Raw genomic sequence first — 15,285 nt, 5'->3', positions numbered from 1 at the left:
CTTATATAGACAGTTATTATCTCAAGGATGATCAGTGGAAAAAAGATGCACCTGAGCTGGATTTTGAGCTTCATGGCAAAGGCTGTGAATACTTATGTAAATGTGATTTTTTTTGTTTTCTATTTTTAATAAATTCAAAAAAGTAAAAAAAAAAACTTTCACATTGTCATAATGGAGTATTTTGTGTAGAATTTTGAGGTAAGAGATTAAATTAATACAATTGGGAATGAGGCTGTAACTTGACAAAATGTGGAAAAAGTGAAGCGCTGTGAATACTTTCCGGATGTACTGTATGTGCCCTGGGATTGGCTGGCCACCGGTCCAGGGTGTACCCCGCCTCTCGCCCCAAATCAGGCTCCAGCATACCCCCACCCTAGTGAGGATAAGAGACATAGAAAATGAATGAATAACTAAACCATGTTGGTGTCATTCAACAGCTGTACTGTAATCTTACCTTGTCTAAGCTGTTGGGACCAAATTCTTGAGCGTCAACATCCTTCAGTATTCTGTTAAATGGATGGAGAATGCTGCACATGTAATTCATGTGGCAGCCAGAATATCTGTATTCATTAGTGCAGTCCAAAAAAGGAAAAGCAAGGCGATAGGGGCAGAAGGCATACCATGGAGCAGTCCAGAGACAAAAGAACTCCCAAAAACAGCTGGAGGAGGTCGCGGTCCACTGGGCAGTACACTGAAAAAAAATTTGGAGTGCCATTTACTTGAGAAAAGCTAGGTAACAATTTGCACGCACAATTCCCAAGCAACTTTTCCTTGGGAAATACTCTGGTCAAATTTACTTTTTTTGAATGAAAGAGGTACTCTTTGCTAGTAAATTTGACCCCAAACTACCTTTGAATCTACTTCAAAATCCATATAAATGTACTCGCTTTTCAGGATTGTTTAACTAGTTTTCCCTGACTTTATTTGGAGCAAATTATAAGTAATATTTACATGATTTAAGCTACCACCTACACCACTTTTCCAATATGATTGTGTAGTATTTTTTTAAGATGGCCTTCTTTGAATGAAATGATCTTAACACATCTTCTACAAAACATTATTTCAAACCAGAACAGCTTCACTGCATTTGTAGTAAAGCTGTATTTACTTCCAGATGACTGTGCACAAAAACACAACACAGCCACAGGTTGAGGCACCTGTGAAATGAATTCAACATTTCATAACTAAACCAAAGACCTGGGATTTATTCCCTTAATTGGGAATCGTATTATTAGAATGATTATTTTTTGACTTCCACTTTCCTCATGCAGGTATGGACTTCCCACACTAGTGTGCCAGTCGCCTCCTTCTGGACGTTTGGTGTCTACTATACACTCAATTGGAGTCCACCTGCAGTAAATTCAGTTGACTGGACATGATTTGGAAATACAATAACTGTCTATATAAGGTCCCACAGTTGACTGTGCATGTCAGAGCACAAACGCCAAGCATGAAGTCAAAAGAACTGTCTGTAGACCTGCGAGACAGGATTGTCTTGAGGCACAAATCTGGGGAAGGATACAGAAACATTTCTGCTGCTTTGAAGGTCCCAATGAGCACAGTGGCCCCCATTATTCGACCAGCCAGGATAGAAGGAAAAATGAATGCAGCAATATTTTCATCCAGGATATCTCTATATATTGTTGCATTCATTTTTCCTTCTATCCTGACTAGTCTGCCAGTTCCTGCTGCTGAAAAACATCCCCACAGCATGATGCTGCCACCACCATGCTTCACTGTAGGGATGGAGGCCACTGTGCTCATTGGGACCTTCAAAGCAGCAGAAATGTTTCTGTATCCTTCCCCAGATTTGTGCCTCAAGACAATCCTGTCTCGCAGGTCTACAGACAGTTCTTTTGACTTCATGCTTGGCGTTTGTGCTCTGACATGCACAGTCAACTGTGGGACCTTATATAGACAGTTATTATCTCAAGGATGATCAGTGGAAAAAAGATGCACCTGAGCTCAATTTTGAGCTTCATGGCAAAGGCTGTGAATACTTATGTAAATGTGATTTTTTTGTTTTCTATTTTTAATAAATTCAAAAAAGTAAAAAAAAAACTTTTTCACATTGTCATAATGGAGTATTTTGTGTAGAATTTTGAGGTAAGAGATTAAATTAATACAATTGGGAATGAGGCTGTAACTTGACAAAATGTGGAAAAAGTGAAGCGCTGTGAATACTTTCCGGATGCACTGTATGTGCCCTGGGATTGGCTGGCCACCGGTCCAGGGTGTACCCCGCCTCTCGCCCCAAATCAGGCTCCAGCATACCCCAACCCTAGTGAGGATAAGACATAGAAAAGAGTTTCTACCGGAGTGTCCACCAAACTTGACCTAAGAACCCAATGTAGCATGAAAACCAAATAAGACCTGAGACTAGTGTGCTTGGATATACGCAGCGCTCACTTTTGCATCACATCTGCCTCCCGTTTCTGCTGCTCAGTCGAGCGGTCGGAGTCTTTGGAAGTGAATTTAGCCTCATGATCACCACGAGGACATTTGCTCGGAATCAGCATCTGCAACAATTGCATGTGAAGTCTGGTGCGAGTTAAGACTAGAATGAGAGATCGCCTACCTTGAGTTCAGCTCGAAGAAGAATCTGACTCTCTGGGGAGGCGCCATCCAGATGGAACCACTGATCCAGGACCAGTTCTGGTTCCGAGAGCAGCTCTCTGATTGGGACGACTAAGGAACCCATGGGCAACGTCCAGCTGTGAGAGAGCTGGAGAAACAAAGTGTAAAGGTAGTAATACAAGTCAAGTTTGTTGATATCACATGGTGGAAATACTAAAAATAATATTGTTAACTTACCTTGACAACAACATTCTCTTCTCTAGGGTCATAAACCAGGAAGCAGAACGCCTCATTCCACTGAGGTGATGTCGTGCGATCACACACCTACAGCAAAGATGGACGTGTTAGTCCCGGATGCCAATACCCTGGTTATTATTTGGCTAGTTGCCACGCTTAGTAGTCTCACAGTAGTTTTGTGGGATGTTTTTCCAAGAAGCATATCCGCTCCCACTTTTGGCTCTTTTCCACTCTTTTCCACCTGTTGACACGCCACATGGGTCATAATAAAACACAGATCATGCCTCCTCAGTACCTCCTCGACTCACTTACTGGTAAACCATCTGCTTGTTCGATGAAGACAAACAAAAGTCCCACAGATGGAACGGCTTTGTTCTGGTAGGACTGCCTGGAGTAGAACTTGAGAATCTGAAGAGAATGGTTCGATATTAGTATTTTTTATAGTTGAATGAAGCATTAGTACGCTTTTTCTTCTTCTGGAAGCACCCCCCTTATCCAGTTGGTCTGCCTCCGAGGCTGTTGGAAGCCATTCCAGGATCAGGTGAACGCGACCTGACTTGACATCACTGAGCGTGTACTGATACACTGATACATAAAACACACACAATCCTTTGAATGCTTGAACAATTCAATGACAATAATATAAGCCGTTTCCATACCTGATCCGTGTACTGAGAATCAATTATGTCCTTCAGTTTGACCTTCAGCCTGCATGTTGAGAAACATGACAATTATTTCAACCACTTGATAATGGAATGGATTTCTTTTCTCTAATTCATGTTTATTTTTATTTATTTACACTGCAATATTTGATATTTATACATATATATTTAATATCATTTGCGTTCTACATGAATGTTCTAAATGATTCCAACCATATCAAATTCTACAACCTGTCTTTAATATACTGTAAGTGTGTGACATAATTTTTCTTGTGAATCGGACAATAAAGTGTAGATAAAGGAGGATGGCGGTGCTCTTCTCAATACTGGCATCGCTGCGCTGGAGGTAGTAAGCAGTATTATCAAGCAGTTGCAGTATGTGACAGTATCGATAATAACAACACTACTAATGTGTACTGGAAGCAGTACCTTCCCATAAAGTCATCCTTCATGTCCATGTCTTTATCAAACACCTCCAGATGTAACCTGATGGAGCAACAAAACTCATCATTTATCATCTGGTACATGTATTCATAATGTGACGAGTTGCTACTTTACTGTGGCCAGCAAGCTTTCTACAAATGGATTAAGGATTAAATATTCTAAAACAAAAGATGCAGATTGGGCATTGATACTTTTATGTTGAAAGAACTCAATTGTACATCAATAACTCCTGTAACCACAAATCTCACTCTCTCAATTTCTGCGGCAGTTTTTCCTTGTGTATGGAAGGCATCAGCTGTCATTCAATATATAAGAACGTAGATCCTTGTCCGTTTCCAATTTCAAACCAATCTTCGACTTGAAAAAAGGTTTTGACACTGTAAAGCATAGAATAACCTAAACCATGTTGGTGTCATTCAACAGCTGTACTGTAATCTTACCTTGTCTAAGCTGTTGGGACCAAATTCTTGAGCGTCAACATCCTTCAGTATTCTGTTAAATGGATGGAGAATGCTGCACATGTAATTCATGTGGCAGCCAGAATATCTGTATTCATTAGTGCAGTCCAAAAAAGGAAAAGCAAGGCGATGGGGGCAGAAGGCATACCATGGAGCAGTCCAGAGACAAAAGAACTCCCAAAATCAGCTGGAGGAGGTCGCGGTCCACTGGGCAGTACACTGAAAAAAAATTTGGAGTGCCATTTACTTGAGAAAAGCTAGGTAACAATTTGCACGCACAATTCCCAAGCAACTTTTCCTTGGGAAATACTCTGGTCAAATTTACTTTTTTTGAATGAAAGAGGTACTCTTTGCTAGTAAATTTGACCCCAAACTACCTTTGAATCTACTTCAAAATCCATATAAATGTACTCGCTTTTCAGGATTGTTTAACTAGTTTTCCCTGACTTTATTTGGAGCAATTTATAAGTAATATTTACATGATTTAAGCTACCACCTACACCACTTTTCTAATATGATTGTGTAGTATTTTTTTAAGATGGCCTTCTTTGAATGAAATGATCTTAACACATCTTCTACAAAACATTTCAAACCAGAACAGCTTCACTGCATTTGTAGTAAAGCTGTATTTACTTCCAGATGACGGTGCACAAAAACACAACACAGCCACAGGTTGAGGCACCTGTGAAATGAATTCAACATTTCATAACTAAACCAAAGACCTGGGATTTATTCCCTTAATTGGGAATCGTATTATTAGAATGATTATTTTTGACTTCCACTTTCCTCATGCAGGTATGGACTTCCCACACTAGTGTGCCAGTCGCCTCCTTCTGGACGTTTGGTGTCTACTATACACTCAATTGGAGTCCACCTGCAGTAAATTCAGTTGATTGGACATGATTTGGAAATATAATAACTGTCTATATAAGGTCCCACAGTTGACTGTGCATGTCGGAGCACAAACGGCAAGCATGAAGTCAAAAGAACTGTCTGTAGACCTGCGAGACAGGATTGTCTTGAGGCACAAATCTGGGGAAGGATACAGAAACACTTCAGCTGCTTTGAAGGTCCCAATGAGCACAGTGGCCTCCATCCCTACAGTGAAGCATGGTGGTGGCAGCATCATGCAGCAGCAGCAGGAACTGGCAGACTAGTCAGGATAGAAGGAAAAATGAATGCAACAATATATAGAGATATCCTGGATGAAAATATTGCTGCATTCATTTTTCCTTCTATCCTGACTAGTCGAATAATGGGGGCCACTGTGCTCATTGGGACCTTCAAAGCAGCAGAAATGTTTCTGTATGCTTCCCCAGATTTGTGCCTCAAGACAATCCTGTCTCGCTGGTCTACAGACAGTTCTTTTGACTTCATGCTTGGCGTTTGTGCTCTGACATGCACAGTCAACTGTGGGACCTTATATAGACAGTTATTATCTCAAGGATGATCAGTGGAAAAAAGATGCACCTGAGCTCAATTTTGAGCTTCATGGCAAAGGCTGTGAATACTTATGTAAATGTGATTTTTTTGTTTATTTTTAATAAATTCAAAAAAGTAAAAAAAAAAAAACCTTTTTCACATTGTCATAATGGAGTATTTTGAGCTAAGAGATTAAATTAATACAATTGGGAATGAGGCTGTAACTTGACAAAATGTGGAAAAAGTGAAGCGCTGTGAATACTTTCCGGATGTACTGTATGTGCCCTGGGATTGGCTGGCCACCGGTCCAGGGTGTACCCCGCCTCTCGCCCCAAATCAGGCTCCAGCATACCCCCACCCTAGTGAGGATAAGAGACATAGAAAATGAATGAATAACTAAACCATGTTGGTGTCATTCAACAGCTGTACTGTAATCTTACCTTGTCTAAGCTGTTGGGACCAAATTCTTGAGCGTCAACATCCTTCAGCATTCTGTTAAATGGATGGAGAATGCTGCACATGTAATTCATGTGGCAGCCAGAATATCTGTATTCATTAGTGCAGTCCAAAAAAGGAAAAGCAAGGCGATGGGGGCAGAAGGCATACCATGGAGCAGTCCAGAGACAAAAGAACTCCCAAAAACAGCTGGAGGAGATCGCGGTCCACTGGGCAGTACACTGAAAAAAAATTTGGAGTGCCATTTACTTGAGAAAAGCTAGGTAACAATTTGCACGCACAATTCCCAAGCAACTTTTCCTTGGGAAATACTCTGGTCAAATTTACTTTTTTTGAATGAAAGAGGTACTCTTTGCTAGTAAATTTGACCCCAAACTACCTTTGAATCTACTTCAAAATCCATATAAATGTACTCGCTTTTCAGGATTGTTTAACTAGTTTTCCCTGACTTTATTTGGAGCAAATTATAAGTAATATTTACATGATTTAAGCTACCACCTACACCACTTTTCTAATATGATTGTGTAGTATTTTTTTAAGATGGCCTTCTTTGAATGAAATGATCTTAACACATCTTCTACAAAACATTATTTCAAACCAGAACAGCTTCACTGCATTTGTACTAAAGCTGTATTTACTTCCAGATGGCGGTGCACAAAAACACAACACAGCCACAGGTTGAGGCACCTGTGAAATTAATTCAACATTTCATAACTAAACCAAAGACCTGGGATTTATTCCCTTAATTGGGAATCGTATTATTAGAATGATTATTTTTGACTTCCACTTTCCTCATGCAGGTATGGACTTCCCACACTAGTGTGCCAGTCGCCTCCTTCTGGACGTTTGGTGTCTACTATACACTCAATTGGAGTCCACCTGCAGTAAATTCAGTTGATTGGACATGATTTGGAAATATAATAACTGTCTATATAAGGTCCCACAGTTGACTGTGCATGTCAGAGCACAAACGCCAAGCATGAAGTCAAAAGAACTGTCTGTAGACCAGCGAGACAGGATTGTCTTGAGGCACAAATCTGGGGAAGGATACAGAAACACTTCAGCTGCTTTGAAGGTCCCAATGAGCACAGTGGCCTCCATCCCTACAGTGAAGCATGGTGGTGGCAGCATCATGCAGCAGCAGCAGGAACTGGCAGACTAGTCAGGATAGAAGGAAAAATGAATGCAGCAATATATAGAGATATCCTGGATGAAAATATTGCTGCATTCATTTTTCCTTCTATCCTGGCTAGTCGAATAATGGGGGCCACTGTGCTCATTGGGACCTTCAAAGCAGCAGAAATGTTTCTGTATCCTTCCCCAGATTTGTGCCTCAAGACAATCCTGTCTCGCAGGTCTACAGACAGTTCTTTTGACTTCATGCTTGGCGTTTGTGCTCTGACATGCACAGTCAACTGTGGGACCTTATATAGACAGTTATTATCTCAAGGATGATCAGTGGAAAAAAGATGCACCTGAGCTCAATTTTGAGCTTCATGGCAAAGGCTGTGAATACTTATGTAAATGTGATTTTTTTGTTTTCTATTTTTAATAAATTCAAAAAAGTAAAAAAAAAAACTTTTTCACATTGTCATAATGGAGTATTTTGTGTAGAATTTTGAGGTAAGAGATTAAATTAATACAATTGGGAATGAGGCTGTAACTTGACAAAATGTGGAAAAAGTGAAGCGCTGTGAATACTTTCCGGATGTACTGTATGTGCCCTGGGATTGGCTGGCCACCGGTCCAGGGTGTACCCCGCCTCTCGCCCCAAATCAGGCTCCAGCATACCCCCACCCTAGTGAGGATAAGAGACATAGAAAATGAATGAATAACTAAACCATGTTGGTGTCATTCAACAGCTGTACTGTAATCTTACCTTGTCTAAGCTGTTGGGACCAAATTCTTGAGCGTCAACATCCTTCAGCATTCTGTTAAATGGATGGAGAAATCATTTCAATTATGGCAACTACAAAATCTAAAATCATCACAATGGTTAGTAGTCCAAACGACAAAGCTGCTTGACAATATTTGTTGGGTTTTTTTTTTTTTTTAAACAAAACACTCAAAATCAACTTAGTTCTTAACCCTAAGATGCATGAGTGACTGGACCCTACACTCTTCCATAAGTGGGTCACAAATGACCCATATTAGAATCAATGTGTTTTAAGCCATTTTGGTTCGGAATAATCACTTGGATGATATTTAGTATTATATTTAGGACCACACAAGAATAATTTCATGTTAGAAACATCTTCATTTTTCACTTTTTAATATCTTTGAAAAAGAAAATGATCCCGTACAACAATAGAAAATTGACCAGGAACAGGTCCCATACATAGCGGAAGGCCATGTGGACTCTTTCTAGTCAGAAGGGACATTGTTTTGCACTGTTGTACAGTATTCCAATGCTATAGTATTCCAGATTGACAGTATCTCTGACAGGTGTAATACCTATACTGCATATAATACTTTACAAAAACTGTGCTAGTGTTAGCTATTGATAAAGTATGCCCAACGATACATTTAGCAATGTTAGCCAGCTAGTGTCAGCTAGTTATAGAGTAGGCTAATTTGTTGATAATACTAACAGTCATTAAGGACAAACACAATATCATATGAAGATAATACATGTATCAGCACTTGATGTGTCAAATCATCTTCCTGAGGGGTGACACGTCTGATATAGTTTGTGTGGTCTACAGTTCATTTATTCCTGACGGCCAAAGATCAGATAAGAATCAATGGTTCCTACTGGATTCCATAGAAAATGCATGCGGGTCATTTTTGACCCACTTATGGAAGGTTGGGGTAGTAACACCTAGTAGTGACACAACCTAAAGAGCCCTGGCCCAAACGAGCCCTAGCCAGCCCTAAAACCCTCCTCTAACCATGGCCCTAAAACCCTCCTCTAACCATGGCCCTAAAACCCTCCTCTAACCATGGCCCTAAAACCCTCCTCTAACCATGGCCCTAAAACCCTCCTCTAACCATGGCCCTAAAACCCTCCTCTAACCATGGCCCTAAAACCCTCCTCTAACCATGGCCCTAAAACCCTAACCCAAACATTCAAACGAGATCTATGTTGACTACTTACCCAACGGCGCAGCGCAGACTACTCATGTTTCCTTCGGTTAGCTGGTCCGTTGATACCACCATTCTCTGCCAGTCTGTCTTCTTCCTCTTTTGTTTCAACGCTCCAAGGCGTATTACTGCCCTCCACAGGTTGGGCACAAGTGTAAGAAGGCTGGGGGGCTGGGGTGAGGGAGTGGGGGAGGCTGGGCCTAAATGTAGAAGGCTGGGGGGGCTCGGGGACTGGGGTGTGGAAGGCTGGGCCCAAATGAGGAAGGCAGGGGGTGAGGGAGGGGGGAGGCTGCTATTTCTACTTGCTATGTACTGCCAACTAGGGGTCACTGTAATGTACTGCTGTTTCTACTTGGTATGTACTGCCAACTAGTGGTCACTTTAAAGTAATGCTATTCTACTCGGTAAATACCACCATCTTGTGGTCACTTTAATGGACTGCTGCTTCCAACAATGCAATCTCAATGGGCGACGTTTTTCGCCAGTAACTCCCCAACGGAAGGTCGTATAAACATAGAACCGACTTCCGCCTACACGAATTCGGCTGCAAGCTTTCCGTTGAGACCCCTAACCCAAACAAACTTGGGTACCCTCATTCCATCCCAAGACCTGCAAAACATCCTTACCGCCAAAGGAAAAAATCCCTGAGACTCCAGCACCACCCCCGCTGACCCAGCGCAAACGCACCAGGAAAGAGAAAAACCTCGACCAAGGTCAGCCACCGGGAGAGGAATCCGACGAGTACGGTGACCAGCTGTCCCTGCTCTTGGATCAGATGGCGCGAGGGGAATCGGTTACCCACCGGTCCCCTACCAACTCCGGCCACATAGGCCCTTTGCTGTTGGGAGTCAGAGAATTTGCTTGACGACGCCCCACTACTTACGCCACCAAGGGAGTCACCTGCGGAAAAAGAAGGCCAATGAGAAGATATACTGGCGGACATCAGCTACGACAGTTCTATGTCCGGCTCAATCGGCGGGAGCCAAAAGCAACTGGTCCAGCGTCATCGGCACACCACCAGGAAAATGGTCGATTGGCAACTTGCCGTGCGGAAGAGATTCGTCATCCTGGGAGATTCCAATCTGTCCCAGTTCCCACCAAATGACTTCCCAGACCTGCAGGTGGACAGCTTTCCGGGGGACACCTTCAGGAATGCCAAGGATCTTCTTGCCAAGGCAATCGTTCCCACAAAGGTGGAAAAACTGGTGTTGGCCTTCGGGATCAACAGAAGAACCTGGAAGCACAGACACCCCACCTTTGCTAACTTGTGACTCTATTGTCAGGAGAAGACAGCATGAACATATCAGTGCATCCTAACCCTTCCATTGGTTAAGACGGGGAGAAGAACCCAGAGTTGAAGCTGCAGATACTGTTTTTGCCCCACAGGCCTGGTGTGAGTGGAGAGCGCTAGCAAGGCTGGCCTTCATCCAGCCTGTAGAAGACAGCACAAACACTTCAGTTCATCCTAACCCCTGACTCCAACCCCGGACCCTAACCCTAACCCTGGTTGTCAACGGGGGATCATCACTTGTGGTTAATACAAAGTCACAAGACATTGGCTACTTAAAGCCAGCGGCCCTTGTTTTTAAAAGTCAGTCCGTGGTCCCTGCTGCCATTCTACTTGGTGAATAGCCCCATCTGTACTGCTGATTCTACTTGCTATGTACCGCCAACTAGGGGTCACTGTAATCTACTGCTGTTTCTACTTGCTATGTAAACCCAACTAGTGGTCACTTTATAGTACTGCTATTCTACTCTACTCTGTTAATAGCACCATCTAGTGGTCTTTTTAATGTACCGCTGCTACTCTACTCGATAAATAGCACCATCTAATGGTCACTTTAATTTAATGCACTGCTGCCACTCTACTCGGTAAATAGCACCATCCAGTGGTCACTTTAATGCACTGCTGCTACTCTACTCGGTAAATATCACCATCTAGTGGTCACTATAATGTACTGCGATTTCTACCTGCTATGCACTGCCAACTAGGGGTCATCATGCACGTCACATGGCCTACTACAATTTGAGCTTGCAAGTGCAGTAATATCAGAACTGAAAATGACAGATGAGCACAAACTGACAACATGTACATTGTGCAAATGTGGCACACTAATACATTTCAATGACTCACGTGGCAAAGAACACTTTCTGGCAGTGTCATCTGGACAATTCTAAATGGGACAGGAAGACAATGGTTGAGAGAAGTTAACAAGGGGCACTTTCTATAATTATTGTTTTTGCACAGGTAAATGCTTTGTGGTCAACATTCACCCACCAACTGTAAAATACAATTTCAGGTCAAATTCCCAATTTTAGCACGAACTATATACTAGCTATGACTGTCCGGCCAGCCTAGATGTTGAACAATGGGTGACTTTTTCTCTCCTAAGACTCCTAACTCTCTTTTAAGTTATGACATATGCACTCACACACATCAACTGATGAGATGATAATTAAACTCATTGAATCCCTGAAAGCAACACATCAAGCTGTTGAGTAACACTATCATAAACAAGACCAAAAAAAACGTCCCTTCTTAAATGACTGGGGTCAATATCTGGCACCATAGTACTACTGCACCTTTGTTTATTTAACTAACTATAAACGTTAGCTCAACCATTTGTTAGTTAGAAGGTTAGCCAAAACACTTGTTAGCTAGAACATTAGCACAGTTCAAACAGGCACTTTTGCAAATTTACCATTGGCTTAGCTCACAATACGTCTGTGGTAATGTTGGTTTAATACGAGAATATTACATGATAGAGATAAAGACATGCTACTCAGTGACGAAAGCGCACTGCTGCTGCGACTGCGGACTGCTGCCGTCGGCGGGGTTTGGAAGAAATTCAAAATAAAAGCGCGCGCGCCAAGTGACGGTTACGTGCATCTAAAAATGTACAATAACGTCATACCATTTGTCAACAACATTCCAGCACATGAGGAGCAAATTGCCAGCACATGTCAACAACAACAAAATATAATCATTCACATAAACAGGACTGGGGCTGCTCTTGGATCAGCTCACCTTGTACAGTATCTACAGTTAATGTCTATAGATACCGTGTTATTAGGAAAATATAGCCAGCCGAAAGCATGTTGATTGTGAGTATGCTCAAAGACAATGTCACTAGAAAAGTCTGATGCAAGACTCCCCTGGTGCACTCTACTTTTATGGCGTTCAATGAAGAGTATACATTTGTGCTAACTCTAGCACCATGTGTTGTGTCTATTTAAAAGTTAAATGATCTGGTTAGATAATTATTTTATATACTATACCTCTGTGTCGTGCTTTTTTAAGTGTGATCTTATGTGACTGAGGAGTACAGACTGAAAATGGTTGCTCAGATGGGCATAAAGGACACTAAAAAGTCACAAGTTCCTGATTTTCCCTTGCACCGCTGTTTTGTTTTTGAGTATGATATCTTGACAGGTGACTACTCAGCGCACCAAGTGTCTGAAATGTGCACATGCAATCATCATGGAGGCATGGGAGGGGGCTCATTTTTGAAAAGTGGTTGTGCTGCAATCTAGTGTTTAAATAGATGTTCTAGTGGTAAAAAAAAAAAAAAGCTGAACAGAACTTACAGTGCCAAGTCACGTTCGTTGCAGCAACCTGAAAACACATACACAAAATATTATTTGACAGGGCACCACTTTTGAAGTTTAAACCTCTGTCAGAGCTAGCAAAGTACAACAGAACACACCGACATTGCTTCAAACAATATTATGTGTTAGCCTGTTAAACTATTCAATCTGCAACATTTTACACACACACACACAGCCTGAATGTTGAACCTGAATTTGCCAACAAATAGTTTAACGTCTGTCACCCCCTCGTGACAGCTCTTAGTTTTCCTCAGTTCCTCGTTCATGCCCTTGTTTTGTATTTCCTTCCTGTGTTGCTCTGTTGTGTTTTCAGTTGATGTCCATTATCTCCCGCACCCGTTTCTCATTATTTGTGATGCCTATTTGGTTCAGGTGCGCTCCTTTCTTTGTTGGGTCATTGATGTTTTCGCTGTTGAACATGCTAGTGCGTTGGTCTGCTGCATAGTATCAACAATAAATGCCTTTTTACCTGCTATTGGGTCCTCATCTCTGCATCCTGGGGTCGTGCCGTAAAGCTCCCAAGCCGGAACGTGACAACCTCTCTGTGCTAACCACAAAAAAGAAAAATAATTATCTAAGCAGATCATTTAACTTTGAGACAGACAACATGTGGTGCTAAAGTTAGCTTTCTGCTGCAGAGAATAACTTTTAGCTACACAAACACAACACATGGTGCTTGAGTTAGCTTTCTGCTTGTTTAAAGCATCGGCAGCTTACCGGAGCAAAGGTAGCTTAACACACAGCCAGTGCAATCCTAGCCTCAAGAGGCTGACACTGCACTTCCTGCAAGCCCTCCAAAATGCACGCCAGGTCCTCAACAACCAATCCCGCTGCAAATTAAAACAACCATGGCTGCGGTCACATGATGCACTGTCACCGGTACACGCCCAGTAATTTTATGCCTACCTTTCACATACGCTGCTGATGGCACGACAGACCAGAGCACGCCACCGGAGCGCGCCAACACAGCCTCGACAGGTGAACAGCAAGGAACAATGAGCGCCCCGGTGACGCCAAGACCCATCAATAACCCTGGCACCGCCTCGCAATCGAGCCCCAACAGCTGATGCCAATTCAGGTGGAAGTGCAACAATGCTCAACCTACCAAAAATGCTGCACATGTAATTCATGTGGCAGCCAGAATATCTGTATTCATTAGTGCAGTCCAAAAAAGGAAAAGCAAGGCGATGGGGGCAGACGGCATACCATGGAGCAGTCCAGAGACAAAAGAACTCCCAAAAACAGCTGGAGGAGGTCGCGGTCCACTGGGCAGTACACTGAAAAAAATTTGGAGTGCCATTTACTTGAGAAAAGCTAGGTAACAATTTGCACGCACAATTCCCAAGCAACTTTTCCTTGGGAAATACTCTGGTCAAATTTACTTTTTTTGAATGAAAAAGGTACTCTTTGCTAGTAAATTTGACCCCAAACTACCTTTGAATCTACTTCAAAATCCATATAAATGTACTCGCTTTTCAGGATTGTTTAACTAGTTTTCCCTGACTTTATTTGGAGCAAATTATAAGTAATATTTACATGATTTAAGCTACCACCTACACCACTTTTCTAATATGATTGTGTAGTATTTTTTTTAAGATGGCCTTCTTTGAATGAAATGATCTTAACACATCTTCTACAAAACATTATTTCAAACCAGAACAGCTTCACTGCATTTGTAGTAAAGCTGTATTTACTTCCAGATGACGGTGCACAAAAACACAACACAGCCACAGGTTGAGGCACCTGTGAAATGAATTCAACATTTCATAACTAAACCAAAGACCTGGGATTTATTCCCTTAATTGGGAATCGTATTATTAGAATGATTATTTTTTGACTTCCACTTTCCTCATGCAGGTATGGACTTCCCACACTAGTGTGCCAGTCGCCTCCTTCTGGACGTTTGGTGTCTACTATACACTCAGTTGGAGTCCACCTGCAGTAAATTCAGTTGACTGGACATGATTTGGAAATACAATAACTGTCTATATAAGGTCCCACAGTTGACTGTGCATGTCAGAGCACAAACGCCAAGCATGAAGTCAAAAGAACTGTCTGTAGACCTGCGAGACAGGATTGTCTTGAGGCACAAATCTGGGGAAGGATACAGAAACATTTCTGCTGCTTTGAAGGTCCCAATGAGCACAGTGGCCCCCATTATTCGACTAGTCAGGATAGAAGGAAAAATGAATGCAGCAATATTTTCATCCAGGATATCTCTATATATTGTTGCATTCATTTTTCCTTCTATCCTGACTAGTCTGCCAGTTCCTGCTGCTGAAAAACATCCCCACAGCATGATGCTGCCACCACCATGCTTCACTGTAGGGATGGAG

The 15,285-nt window shown here is 42.1% G+C and overlaps 1 long non-coding RNA gene across 4 annotated transcripts; it reads right to left on the bottom strand.

Moving 5' to 3' along the window:
• On the bottom strand, positions 1 to 14,055 carry LOC144901193 (uncharacterized). Of its 4 annotated transcripts, none has more exons than XR_013629342.1 (9): positions 13,856 to 14,055; positions 13,667 to 13,779; positions 13,419 to 13,496; positions 12,929 to 12,956; positions 11,475 to 11,514; positions 10,659 to 10,772; positions 9,354 to 10,574; positions 455 to 506; positions 1 to 373 (listed from the first exon to the last, which is right to left on the bottom strand). It is a non-coding gene; the product is annotated as an uncharacterized LOC144901193 (long non-coding RNA). The 4 variants fall into 4 exon arrangements; XR_013629343.1 differs by lacking the exons at positions 1 to 373; positions 455 to 506 and adding exons at positions 7,846 to 8,054; positions 8,136 to 8,187; XR_013629341.1 differs by lacking the exons at positions 1 to 373; positions 455 to 506 and having other exon boundaries at positions 8,221 to 10,240; positions 10,386 to 10,574.
• Between the last annotated feature and the right edge of the window lie 1,230 nt (positions 14,056 to 15,285).

Source organism: Doryrhamphus excisus, linkage group LG10 (assembly GCF_037039965.1).
Source record: "Doryrhamphus excisus strain RoL-2023G ecotype Guam linkage group LG10, RoL_Dexc_Guam_v1.1, whole genome shotgun sequence".
Lineage (NCBI taxonomy): Eukaryota > Metazoa > Chordata > Actinopteri > Syngnathiformes > Syngnathidae > Doryrhamphus > Doryrhamphus excisus.
This window is presented reverse-complemented; position numbering and strand designations above follow the sequence as displayed.